This window comes from Leucoraja erinacea, chromosome 2 (genome assembly GCF_028641065.1).
Source record: "Leucoraja erinacea ecotype New England chromosome 2, Leri_hhj_1, whole genome shotgun sequence".
Taxonomy (NCBI): Eukaryota; Metazoa; Chordata; class Chondrichthyes; order Rajiformes; family Rajidae; genus Leucoraja; species Leucoraja erinaceus.
In genome coordinates, this window is record NC_073378.1 from 92,600,199 (window position 1) to 92,613,262 (window position 13,064).

General features: G+C 40.1%; 1 protein-coding gene across 1 annotated transcript in view; it reads left to right on the plus strand.

The window, feature by feature from the left end:
- LOC129712621 (insulin-like growth factor 2 mRNA-binding protein 3) overlaps positions 1–13,064 on the plus strand; it is a 112,496-nt gene that overhangs the window by 53,782 nt on the left and 45,650 nt on the right. The gene's annotated exons all lie outside the window — the stretch shown is intronic.

The window sequence follows — 13,064 nt, forward strand, 5'->3', positions numbered from 1 at the left end:
TCTTGCGCTTGCTGTATCTTTTGTGCTCGCTCATACTTTTCTCTCTCACCCATGTCCATATTATCTCTGTACTGATCTGAATCATTGCACATCTCATTTCTACAATTATAGCACTGGCCCATGAATCACTTGGCCTGTTATCTGATGGACAAAGCAGAAAGTGACGGCACCAAACTTCAAAGTGTAGTCAACACCAAGGTGGGCAGAGGCAGACTGCACAAAGTTGTAGGCAAATAAGTTAACTCAGAAATTCGAAGCGGTTATTCTCAGTAGAACAGTGACGTCAAGTATTTTTGACAATAATACACAATGAGTTTCTGAAGAGGTCACAGGAAAAGGGGTACAAATTGCATAAATCTGAACTGGCAGATCATGTTGTGAGAGCAGTTAACTGCACAGTTTGTGTTCTCTTGCAAGATATAGGTTTAGGTTTATTATTGTCATGCACAGAGATACCATGGAAGAGATTTTTTGTTTTGCATGCTCTCCAAATATGGATCGTGTTTCTGATGTACCAAATATAATACCAGCAAATCAAACACGAATACAATAGATAGGGAGAGCAAAGGGCAAGATACAGTATGCTGAATATGGTTCTCTGCGTTAAAACTGTCTGCTCCATAGACAAAGTACAATGTCTGCAATGGGTGGCAGTGAATAGGACAGTACTCTAGCTTATGGATGGACTGTAAAGAAGCCTGATAGAGGGAAGGAGCTGTTCCTAAATCTGATGGTGCATACTTTCAAGCTTCTGTACATTCTGCCGGATGGGATTGGGGAGAAGAACGAATGATCGGAGTGGCACAAGTCTCTGCTAATGTTGGCTGCTTTTCTGAGGCAGTGTGAAGTGTAGATGGGGTCAATGGTGGGAATTCTGGTCTGTGTGAAGGATTAGGCTACATCTGTAACTCCCTGCGATTGTTGCGGTCTTCTGCGGAGCTGTTTGAAACCCAGCGCAACTTGACCGTATGCATCTGTATAAGTTTGTAAGAGTTGCTGAAGGATTGCTGAATTTCCTCTGTCTCCTCAGGAAGGAGAGGTGCGGATGTGCCACCTTGGTTCTTGCATCAATGTGGTTGGTCCAAGATGGATAGTTAGTAATATTTACGCTAAGGAAATTTAAGCACCACCATTACACTTCGGCACCATAGATGGAAATTGAGGAGTACTTTCTGAAATTAATAACAAGCTCCATCTTGTTGACATTGAGGTAGATGTCATGGTCCTGACACCATGTTACTAAGTTCTCTGTCTCCTTTCTGCAGTCTGCCTCATCATTGTTTGTGATCTGGCCCACCACAGTGGTGTCATCTGCGAATTTGTAGATGGAGTATAACCATATAGCAATTACAGCACGGAAACAGGCCATCTCGACCCTTCTAGTCCGTGCCGAACACGTATTCTCCCCTAGTCCCATATACGTGCGCTCAGACCATAAATAACCCTCCTTTCCTTTCCCGTCCATATAACTATCCAATTTATTTTTAAATGATAAAAACGAACCTGCCTCCACCACCTTCACTGGAAGCTCATTCCACACAGCCACCACTCTCTGAGTAAAGAAGTTCCCCCTCATGTTACCCCTAAAGTTCTGTTCCTTAATTCTCAAGTCATGTCCCCTTGTTTGAATCGTCCCTACTCTCAGTGGGAAAAGCTTATCCATGTCAACTCTGTTTATCCCTCTCATAATTTTAAAGACCTCTATCAAGTCCCCCCCCCTTAACCTTCTGCGCTCCAAAGAATAAAGCCCTAACTTGTTCAACCTTTCTCTGTAACTTAGTTGCTGAAACCCAGGCAACATTCTAGTAAATCTCCTCTGTACTTCTCTCTATTTTGTTGACATCCTTCCTATAATTGGGCAACCAAAATTGTACTCCATACTCCAGATTTGGTCTCACCAATGCCTTGTACAATTTTAACATTGCTTCCCAACTTCTATACTCAATGCTCTGATTTATAAACAGAGGCTGGCAACAATGTGTTGCTCCTCAATGAATTAAATTCATTTTTAAACTGCTTTGAACAGTTTGTCAGTGGAGGAATGCTACCTGTGCCGCCAATCTTAGGTGTGCCTACGCCAATGGTTACTCTGTCAGATGCAGTACGAGGTGAATTTGGCTGTATAGTCGTCAGTGTTTGGGGAGTATATAGGGGACTGGGAAAACATCCTTGTGGGGCACTGGTGTTGAAAATTATCAGGTGAAATGCCACCTATTCTCACTGCTTGTGTTCTGTGGGTCAGGAAGTCAAGGATACAGTTGCATATGTTGACTCCTAGGTCCAGGAGTTTGGAGATGAATTTGAATGTGATTATAGTGTTGAAAGCGGTTATGGTCAATAAATAGCAGTCTAATGTCGGAGTCATTCCATCTATATGTTCCAGAGATGAATTTAGGACCAGGGTGATCCACCTGCTGTGGACCTGTTGCGATAGTAAGCAAACTGCAGAGGACCAAGGCCAGTTTGAAGAAGGGTCCTGACCCGAAACGTCACCCATCCTTTTTCTCCAGAGAGAAAATCTCACTGAGTTATTCCAGCACTTTGTGCCTGTCCATCTAGGAGGCTGGAGTTAATATGCACCATCACAAGTCTCCCAAAGCACTTAATGGAGGTGAATCCACTGGACGGTGGTCATTAAGGTATGCCAAATTTCTTTGACACTGGGATGATGGTGGTCGGCTTGAAGCAGATGGGAACCTCAGAATGGAGTGGCGCGCAGTTAACTATGTCTAAAAATACCTCTGCCAGCGAGTCTGCACCAGTCTTGAGGATGTGTCCAGGCACTCTACTCATGCCAATTGCTTTCCATAGAGTCAGAAGGTTAATTTTGCATCTGACAGAGTAACCAATGGCGTAGGCACACCTAAGATTGGCGGCACAGGTAGCATTCCTCCACTGACAAACTGTTCAAAGCAGATTAAAAATGAATTGAATTCATTGAGGAGCAACACATTGTTGCCAGCTTCTGTTTTGTAGTCTGTTATAGCGTGCTGTACTTACCACAATGTATGGGTATCCATGTCATTGCATCAGGGCTCCAGCTTGGTCTAGAATTCCCTCTTGGCATTCCAAAGGAGATTCATCTAACTAATTGGATGAAAAGATGGTCCAACCATAAGCTAAAGAAGCTATGTTCCTTGAGCTAAGGAGAGCGAATCTTATTGAAATATACAAAGGTCCTAAAGGGGCCGAGTAAAAACTAGGTGTTTAGTAGAAACGAGGAACTGCGTGCTCGTTTACAAAATAATGCAGAGTGCTGGAGTAGTGCAATGGGGTATTGTATCTTCAGAGGGCCCAACGTTTTTCACTATTATAGTAAATGTGTCAGTAATAAATCAATACCGATTATCGAATGATAGAACCATTTCATTTTTTTTTTTTTTTAGGAATGATGCAATTCTATTCTGTAAATATTGAACAATCATGGCTGATTAGAAAAGGGACTGAAAGTGAAACTATTCCTGTTAGCTAAATCAAAAAACTGCAGATGCCGGAAGCCAAAAATTAAAACAAAATTCTGGAAATACTCAACAGGTCAGGCAGCATCTGTGGGAAATGAGATTGAAAAACAGTTAAGGGTTCAGGCTGACGACCCTATGTCAGAACAGGGATGGAGACAAAGAAGCTTTGTTTGTTTTCTCTTCCATTTTACCTATGTCGAGGACATGCCCAGGCATGCAGAGCAGGAAGACTTCTCCCACATTCCTTTGTCTCTGATCCTTTGGCAGTGTCATTTACTATGTCATTTCTAACTCATTTACTAGATGTCTGAAGAAGGGTCTTGTCCCGAAACGTCACCTATTTCCTTCGCTCCATAGATGCTGCCTCACCCGCTGAGTTTCTCCAGCAATTTTGTCTACTTTCGATTTTCCAGCATCTGCAGTCCCTTCTTAAACAATTTCTAGATAACCTTGTTTGCAGCTTATCTCCACCACTTCTCAACATTCCTTCCCTATCCTCCCTGCCATTCCTTCCCAGTTCTGAAGAAGAATCTTTAACCTGAACTGTTAGCGTTTTTCTCCAACCACAGATGTGGCCTGTCCTATTGTCTATTTCCAGCATTTTATTTCATTTTCTATTCCCATTGGCAGGTGATTCAAGAGAGAGGACTGATTTCAAGTGAATTGCAACAGATGTAGGAGAGATGTGATGAAGGACTTTCATGCAGGGAGAATTTGATATTATTGATCAGATGAATTAAATTATATTGATTTTGGAAAGGGATGTTTACTGCGGTATTTTATTAATTTTTGATCTACTTAAATATGTCATTGTAACATTGGATTCAAATATGAAATTCCCAAATTGGAAGTTATTAAATTACCTGTAATTAATTTTAAGGAAGAACCTTTTCCCTTTGGCTCGGAAAAGCTTGGTTCTGAAAACAAAACTATTTGGGGTTCCCTTTGCCAAATAATTTGGCTCCTTCATTATTTATTCAGTGTTTTGAGCATGATGGTATTTTCAAATTAACTTTTTTTGGTGATTAGTTGATGGGTCCAGTTCAATTTAGATATCCGTGTTATGTTTAAAATAACCAAGTTACATAAAAACCTGATTTTGGTATTCCACTTCCCAATATAATTTGAGTTTATGTGCCACTTTTAAAATTGTGTATTGTTGCAGCTGGTGTTTGCTCGTATCTGCAAGCAGATATCTTGCAGTGAATGTGAAGTTTCGGTATTACAATAAAGGATAAAATGATATTTTCAAAAATAGGAAATGCTTTTTTAACAGATTTCAAATATGAGCTTGTTTGTGAATGAAGGGGAGAGAACATTTTATAGTGGAGGAGTGGAGAGTCCATGTACCAAGGCCTTTCTAGGCTTGTGAAACACAAAATCGCTCATTGCTGTACATTTATTCCTCACCTTTCAAATGATATGCAAATCTAAAATTAACTGTAAATTGTCACCCAAAAATGCAACACTACATTGTGAAAAGGGACAAAATATGCTCTTTAATTTAGGAAATATGTTAATTTGGAAAAAGATTTAAACTTGGTAAATAACTCCCATTCTCCCATTTTGTATCTATAGGCTTTGGGTTATACTGAAAGGTTCATGCATAAATGCAGCCATTTTCTTTGCTCTTCGCACTACTTAATTGTATCCTGATGCTCACAAAGGAAGCATTTTATAAATGCCATTTTTTTCCTTCTGTGTTCGCTGCTGAAATCAAGTAAAAACATTCATGATTTTCTAGTGGCTTGCATTGCATGAAGCCCCACTTCCTTCATCCTACAGAAGGCTTACAACACTCTTCAATAGTTATTCTATGGGGAGGGATATAGCATGCTGTAGAGTCCACACACGAGGAACGAGGCCATGACATCTCTGGAAATATTCTCTTTTGTTACTGAGCTGAAATAATATGCAAGAAGTGTGGGTTCTGTGTTGATGTACTTAAGTTTTGACAAACAGCATTTTTTGCATGCAAATTTAACATTTTAATTCAGCTATCCTTGTTTACTAGAAAATGTGTTGCTGATTGTTCCTTTTGAATTGTTACTGTTTTTCTCCTGTCACTGGAGGATTTAACTACTTGATCTTTTAAGTTTTGAAAGGACGGCCCAATGTGGATTAATTCTTACTTTTCTATATAACGTCAAGCTTTATTGTTTCTCCCTGGCAGTCCTTATCTAAATGAGCTACTTGTCATGATTTGATATCACTCCATGGCTGCTGGTTCACTCCAGAAGAGAGTTGAGAGAGGGCTGAAGGATATTAATTAACCGGTTAAATCCTTGTAGCAGCCCAATATTTTTTTATTTCTGCTTTTATCAGGAATTGACAACATAAATTGTATTTCTATTCTCTGACTTCCATGGTGGAATTTGTAAACATCTGATTGTTAAATTTGACTTCTAAATGCTTTGGAGTACAATCAATATTCATTGACAACATTTCATTAGCATACAGGTGTAATGGTTTAATTTGAGCAGATGTAATCCCTGCCATTTACTTGCATTAAGTTTGCTATGGTTCTGGAAAAAAAATGCTGCTTCCAAGCATCCTCTTTCTGATTTTCAAATATAAGATTTTTTATATTTTCCAATTTGTCTGCTTGCTTGGAGCCTGGCATTTGGTTCCGTGTGTGTGTGTGAAAGGAAGGAGAGTGGGGGACAATAGAGTTTTGTTGGGAAGTTCATATTGACAGATTGTGTGGAGGGGGAGGGAGGAGAGGAGAAATTGAGTAAACCATCTACATCATTGATAGCAGCAGCGAAACCACAGCCGGAATCAGTATTTGTTAACTATGTAATTCCATTAAAATTAGAGCAGACCATTTGAAAATGATTGTAATATTGTGGAAAGTGCACCATTTTGTTTGCTTTCTGCCAGAGTTAAGGAGGCTGAGGGTTGATCCAGTCAAGATGTTTGTGTTAACACTGGGATTTAATAAAGTAAGTGCCAGGAAACACATTTCTATAAAGGGGAAACCAGGGCAAGAGGGTACAAAGTTAAAATTAGAAATAAGCAAAAATAGACTGAAATCAAAGTGCTTTCTCCTCCACAATTCATTGTAGAAATCTTGGAATTCTTTCTTCCTTCCCTGTAAATTTAAGAGTTGAAATCATAGTTTGCTGCATAGCACCGAGAGGCAGGTAAATGCAATGAATGTAAAGTCACAGCTGCATTCATGTAATTAGTCAAGAAAACATCTCAGGGGTGGAATAATTGTCTCCTTTACTATTTCTAGCACTGATGCACATTCCATAGAGGTCTCCACATATCTTTCCATCACTTGTTAAATAAAAATATAAAACTTATTATCTTCTGCTCTCTCACTACAGAATTAGATTTTTATTCCTGTATAATTGGATGCTCTTTCAACTCTATTGTTTGAAATATGCTTCCTATTTCCTTTTGTCCTCATCATATTTCTACATTCCCAAAATATTATATACTGATTCTGAATTCCAACTTTTTGTAAGGAGAAAAGCACAGGTTTTAATTGATTGATATTTGTGCACACTTAAACACTCTTCACCTCTGATCCCATATCTGGTGGAATACTTTTTTAGTACTGTGAGACACTTCTTCGAAGGGCAGTTACATTTTGTACAAAGCACCCAGATCATCACCCATCTTTTACCAAATAAATCCTCATCAACAAAACAAGTTAATTTGTATTTACAAATCACTGCTAGTTTGAGACGTGCTTCTCTAATTTAGTTTTGTCTTTGATCAACGCCTGAAATTTTAAGTTCATTACTTTAGATTGGCTGGTGTGATTTCTAGTGTTTTCTCTCCCCATTTTTTGTAAATATCTGTAATCCTACAATGTCTGACTGTTTTGGGGATGTGATGATGCGCATGTTGTTTTTGCTGAGGAAATAGTCTCATTAATAGCTTAACCAGAGGCAATTTGTTAAAGTTTCAAAACTTGAGGTAGGAATAAAATGTCAGTTAAACAACACTTAGCAAGCAATTTATATTATGGGTCTTTGAAGCATTATGTATGCCATTTAATATATGGATACTGCCACACACAAATTAGTGTCTCTCTCGGACCAAATTGGTGTGTATTCCTTGTTAATATATGGTCATAATTGCATTATGTATCGCTTATCCTCTTTATGGGTCATGCTGTCAGAAGTTTGAGATTCAGATTCATGAAAATGAAAAAGAGCTACAGAATATCCCTGAATAATCAGCGGTGATGAAATATTCAGCTAGAAATGCAACAATAGAAAATCTAAAAACATTTTTTTTTTATTTTTTTAAATTTGAAATCTCTCCTTCACCCCATCAGGCAAGTTTTATTTGAATGTGTCGTACTCATTTTTTCAATGCTAAATCATGGGAGATGGGCGTTTGCGTTCAGCAGAATCTAGTTTGCGATTACACCAGTAAATTTGAGGAACTAATGGGTTATATTATCCATATTTTACTGTATGTATACTGAGAAACTCAGCGTCTGAAGAAGGGTCTCAACCCAAAATGTCACCCATTCCTTCTCTCCAGAGATGCCGCCTGACCCGCTGAGTTACTCCAGCATTTTTTGTCCACCTGAGAAACTCAGCGACAGATTGCAGCTGCAACGCAAACACAATGTCGAGTGAGCTGGTGAACTAGGGAGTTCACTCAATGTCCATTGGCGATTTGGTTGCAGAGTTGGCGTGACCAGTCCTGACACACTTTTGTTTCATAGTTAATTGACAAGCAAATCCTTTGTGACAATCCTTTGTGCTTTTTCCTCCTGAATGTTTTCCCCCCCCCCCCCCCCCCCCCCCCCTCTCTTTACTTTATCCCAAAAGAAGCAAAGCTGTGAAATTTCCTCAAAGTTGCCCATGTCATCACGTAGGAGGAAGTAGAAGTACAAAGGTTTGAATATTTTAAGTTTATAACAATTTAAGGCCAGCTTTGGTCAATTTTAAATTTTTTTGTCCAAAATACCACTTGGTTGGCTGGCAATTTGCGCAGATAAATGTATGGGCACGATCCACCAAGTTTACCCCTCCCTTGTCATCCCCAATTCAGGAGTCCCAGACAGATGCAGAGATGACTAGCATCTTTCTACGGCCGTTCAGCTGCCAAGTCGCACCAAATATGAACCTGATGACACAAGAGACGGGGGTTGCTGGAATCATGCAGAATAAAAAAGGAGAGCTGTTGGAGAAAATCAATGAGTCATGCAGCATCTGTGAAGAGAAATGGACAGATGACTTGAGTCCAGATGAAAAGTCCCAAAGCAAAATGCTGTTTGCCCATATCCCTCCCCAGATGCTGCCTGACTGCTGAGTTCCTGCAGCAGCCTTTCTTTTCACTCCCAAAATCTTGGGCAAAAAATGGTGACGACAGCTACTGGCAGTTGGTTTTTGTTTAACTGATGGTCCATGGGCTGTACAGTTCAGGACCATTTGTGAATAGTTCCCAAAGAAGAGCTGCTGAAGCCACATTATCAGGCAGTCAGTGGACAATGTGCAACTGCATAAATTCAGGAAGTAACAAGGAAGAGAGCAATCTGTCAAGTGAACATTGACTTGTATGTCAATATGAATTATTGAATGAAACAACTTAATTTTGAAATGGCTTCATCCAAAAGTTCACACAAAAACCACTCTGCATTTCTGAGTTGAGAAGCTCTTGCTTAAATTAATGAGTTAATGGGAATGTTTTGAGAGACAGCATGGACTCAGTGGAATGGTCTCCCTTTTGAATCACAAAGGAAAATTTGCAAACATGAAAGTGACTTCAAAATCTAGATGTGAATTTAGTAACAGTGAATCCTGCCAGGTATTGATTGCTATATTTTTATTGTGAGCTCCGCAATCATGAGAAACCCCGTTCTGATTTGAAACAATGACACAAATGCAGGAAGAACTTAAGACAATAGACAATAGGTGCAGGAGTAGGCCCTTTGAGCCAGCAACACCATTCAATGTGATCATGGCTGATGATCCCCAATCAGTACCCCGTTCCTGCCTTCTCCCCATATTCCTTCACTCCTCTATCTTTAAGAGCCCTATTTAGCTCTCTCTTGAAAGGAGAAGAAAATAAATCAGTCAACCTTTCAGGTCAGCGACCTTTCTGACATCTTGACTGGTTTATCTTCCCACTGAGGCTCTTCCCACAGTTCATCCATCATTTCTGTTTTGCATTCCACCTTCTGCAGTTTTGTTTCCGGGTGTTCTCCATGTTAGTCAAATCTGGCTTTATTATTCAGAATATTCGATGAACAATATAGCCTGGAGGTGCATGCTGGTAGGTGGGATTAATATTATATGGGAATAATACTTGCCAGAGAAAAGGAGTAGGTGGCGTTTCTGGTCGAGACCCTTCTTCAGATCCTTCTCGACCCGAAACGTCGCCTACTCCATAGATGCTGCCTCACCTGCTGAGTTTCTCCAGCATTTCTTGTCTAATTTCGATTTTTCCAGCATCTGCAGTTCCTTCTTAAACTGCTGGTCAATAGGGATAAGTTTGTTGCTGTATACATTTCATGTTATATCTATTTTTCCAAGAGGCCCATTATAGTATGTGCAAGAAAGAACTACAGATGCTGGTTTAAATCAAAGGTAGACACAAAACGATGGAGTAACTCAGCAGGACAGGCATCGTCTCTGTAGAGAAAGAATGGGTGACGTTTCAGGTCGAGACCCTTCTTCTAATGAGTTGCTGCCCGAAACGTCACCCATTCCTTCTCCAGTGATGCTGCCCATTCGGCTGAATTACTCCAGCTTTTTGTGTCTATCTTCAGCCCATTATAGTAGTTTTGTTTAGGTTATTGTCATGTGCACTGGGGTACAATGAAAAGCTTTAATTGCGGGAATCCCGTCAGTAGAAAGACTATACATGATTACAATCGAGCTGTCCATAGTGCAGCATTACAGGATAAAGGGAATAATGTTTAGTACAAGATAAGGTCCAGTAAAGTCTGATTATAGATAGACCGATAGTCTCCAATGAGGTAGATAGTAAGTCTGGACCGCTCTCTAGTTAGTGAAGGGTGGTTCAGTTGCTTGATAACAGCTGGGAAGAAATGTTTTCATACATCATTGCACGAGTTCTTCATTTACAGTATATTTGATGTGCACTATTTATGTAAGTATTTGCAGATGGTTCCGTTGAGATAAATCTATATTTGCTCACCAATATCAGTATGTTGCACTACTTGGTTGAACGAAGCATGTTTTCTAAAATAATGTCTAAAATTTCCCTGGTGGGAAGAATGGAACCAATTTTGAGTGGCTGGAGAAACTATTCCTTTCTTCGATTTATAGCACATCTGGAAACCAGAGATTTAAAATGATCACTGTACAAAGCCACCAAACCTATCCTGCTCTATTGATCTTTCATCTTTTCCTTCCCCTTCTTTCCTCACTGCCCCTTCATGCCTACTCTATGCAAATTTGAGACACTTTTGTTCCAGTTAAATGATGATCTAATGTTTTTAATCCATTGTTGCCAAGTTAATGTGATAGACAGACATAATGAACAGGCTTACACCACTGCTGTTAGTTATATGGTCGCAGCTACAAATGGATATGTTGCAACTGCCAAATGTTTTGAGCGATGTTATGGGTTCTTGGGAAATATTAAACTTCCATCTGTACCAGATGCTGTGTTTTTTTTTTAATCCTTAAGTGTCTCCCTCAGTAACGGCAGACCTTGTATCCCACATGGGATGTGGTCTGATAATCTATTCCTTGGCTCAATCAGCAGATTTTTCTTTGCTTGTTTTTTATTTTCTAACTTTGAGCATGTGTTTGAAGCAGAGGATGTTTTCATGGGAATAGTTTGCATTAGAATCTCGTATCCATAGTTTTTTTTTTAAATATGTTAATAGAAATGTAGATTTAACATTGGTCTTTATGGAATCACTGATGAGCAAAGATACACATTTGGCCACCATTAAGCTTGCTGCTGCTTAACTGCATTATTTGCCCATAATGTGTGTATGCATGTTGTTGTGTGAGAGGTATGATATTTGGACTTGTAAATCCGATTTCTTATACCAAACTACCTTCATATCTCCAGGATGCCCAAGGTGCATTACAGCCAGTTGTTTTTCAAGTCTATGGTAGGGAATGTGAAAATGTTGCAGGCATTATGATCATATAGGATGCAGACGTGTAGATTATTCGACTGTTTTTCCTGTTTATACCATCTCTTGTCTAATTTTCACCTCTGCCCCCATAGCCCTGCCCTTGTATCCCCTCCTTCTGGCTTTACATTTCACTCCTCATCTCCTCTCCTTTTCACCTCCTTGTCACTTACTGCACCCATCTGTTTCCACCTATCACCTGCCAGATTTTTCTTGCCCTTGGTCTCTTTTCCAGCTTTCTCTCCTCCCACACCTTCTCCTTGCAACAATTGACCCGAAAAAGGGTGCTGACCCGAAACATCGCTTGTCATTGCATCCACAGGTGCTGCCTGACTTGCTGAATTCCACAACACCTTATTTTGCTCGGGATTCCAGCATCTGCAGTTTTTACTTTGTCTCTGGAGTAGCTGTTGAACTTGCAACTAATTGACCTGGATAGAATTACTTGCCACAGCAAGAGGTTCTCGTCAATGATCTGAATGGCATTAGCATTGTGGGCAACTGAGTTCCATATGTGCTTAGAAATGTTCAATGTTTACATTAACATTTTTGGAATGCCTTTCTAAAAAATATCAGAAGGAATTACAAGTTGACATACATCCAACCTGACAGAGCTTGAGAGGATCGGCAGGGAAGAATGGGAGAAATTACCCAAATACAGGTGTGCCAAGCTTGTATCGTCATACCCAAGAAGGCTTGAGGATGTAATCGCTGCCAAAGGTGCCTCTACAAAGTACTGAGTATAGAGTGTGAATACTTATGTAAATGTGATATTTCAGTTATTTCTTTTTAATTTGCAAACACCTTCCACTTTTTTTATTATGGGGTATTGTGTGTAGATTGATGATAAAATGAAGTTAATCCATTTTAGAATAAGGTTGTAACATAACAAAATGTGGAGTGAAGAGGTGTGAATACTTTCTGAATGCACTATAAACATCCATTACAGTGGATACCACATTCCTCACTGTGGGTAGGCAATAGAGTTCAAACTTCTTCATCTTTGCTCTCCCGCGATTGGGACAATCAAAAACCATCCGCAGTCGGGGCCATTAAAGCCCCCGTCGGGGTGATCGAAACACCTGTGTCGGGGTGTTTGAAACTCTCCCTCTGTAGCATGGGGCATGATGCTGCCGTAGTGGAGTCGGCCTTTTCTTATCAGAGACCGCGGGCTTCACCATGTTGAAGTCCGCAGGCTCCGCGGTTGGAGCTTCGATCCCTGGCAAAGGAATCGCAAGTTCCACGATGACTCACTCACCCGTCGGTCTCCAGGAAAGGCCGCCAACTCCACGGTGTTGGGCCACAGTGGGGACGGAGATACAGAACGGAAAAAATTGCATCTCCATCGAGGTAAGAGATTGAAAAGTTTCTCCCCCACCACACATAAAACAAACCAGGAACACTAAAACATACTTTTAACACATGCTAAAAATAACATAAAAGAAAGGACAGACAGACTGTTGGCATGACAGCCACTGCTGGTGGCGCCAGTCGGCCAGTGATGTTTTGGG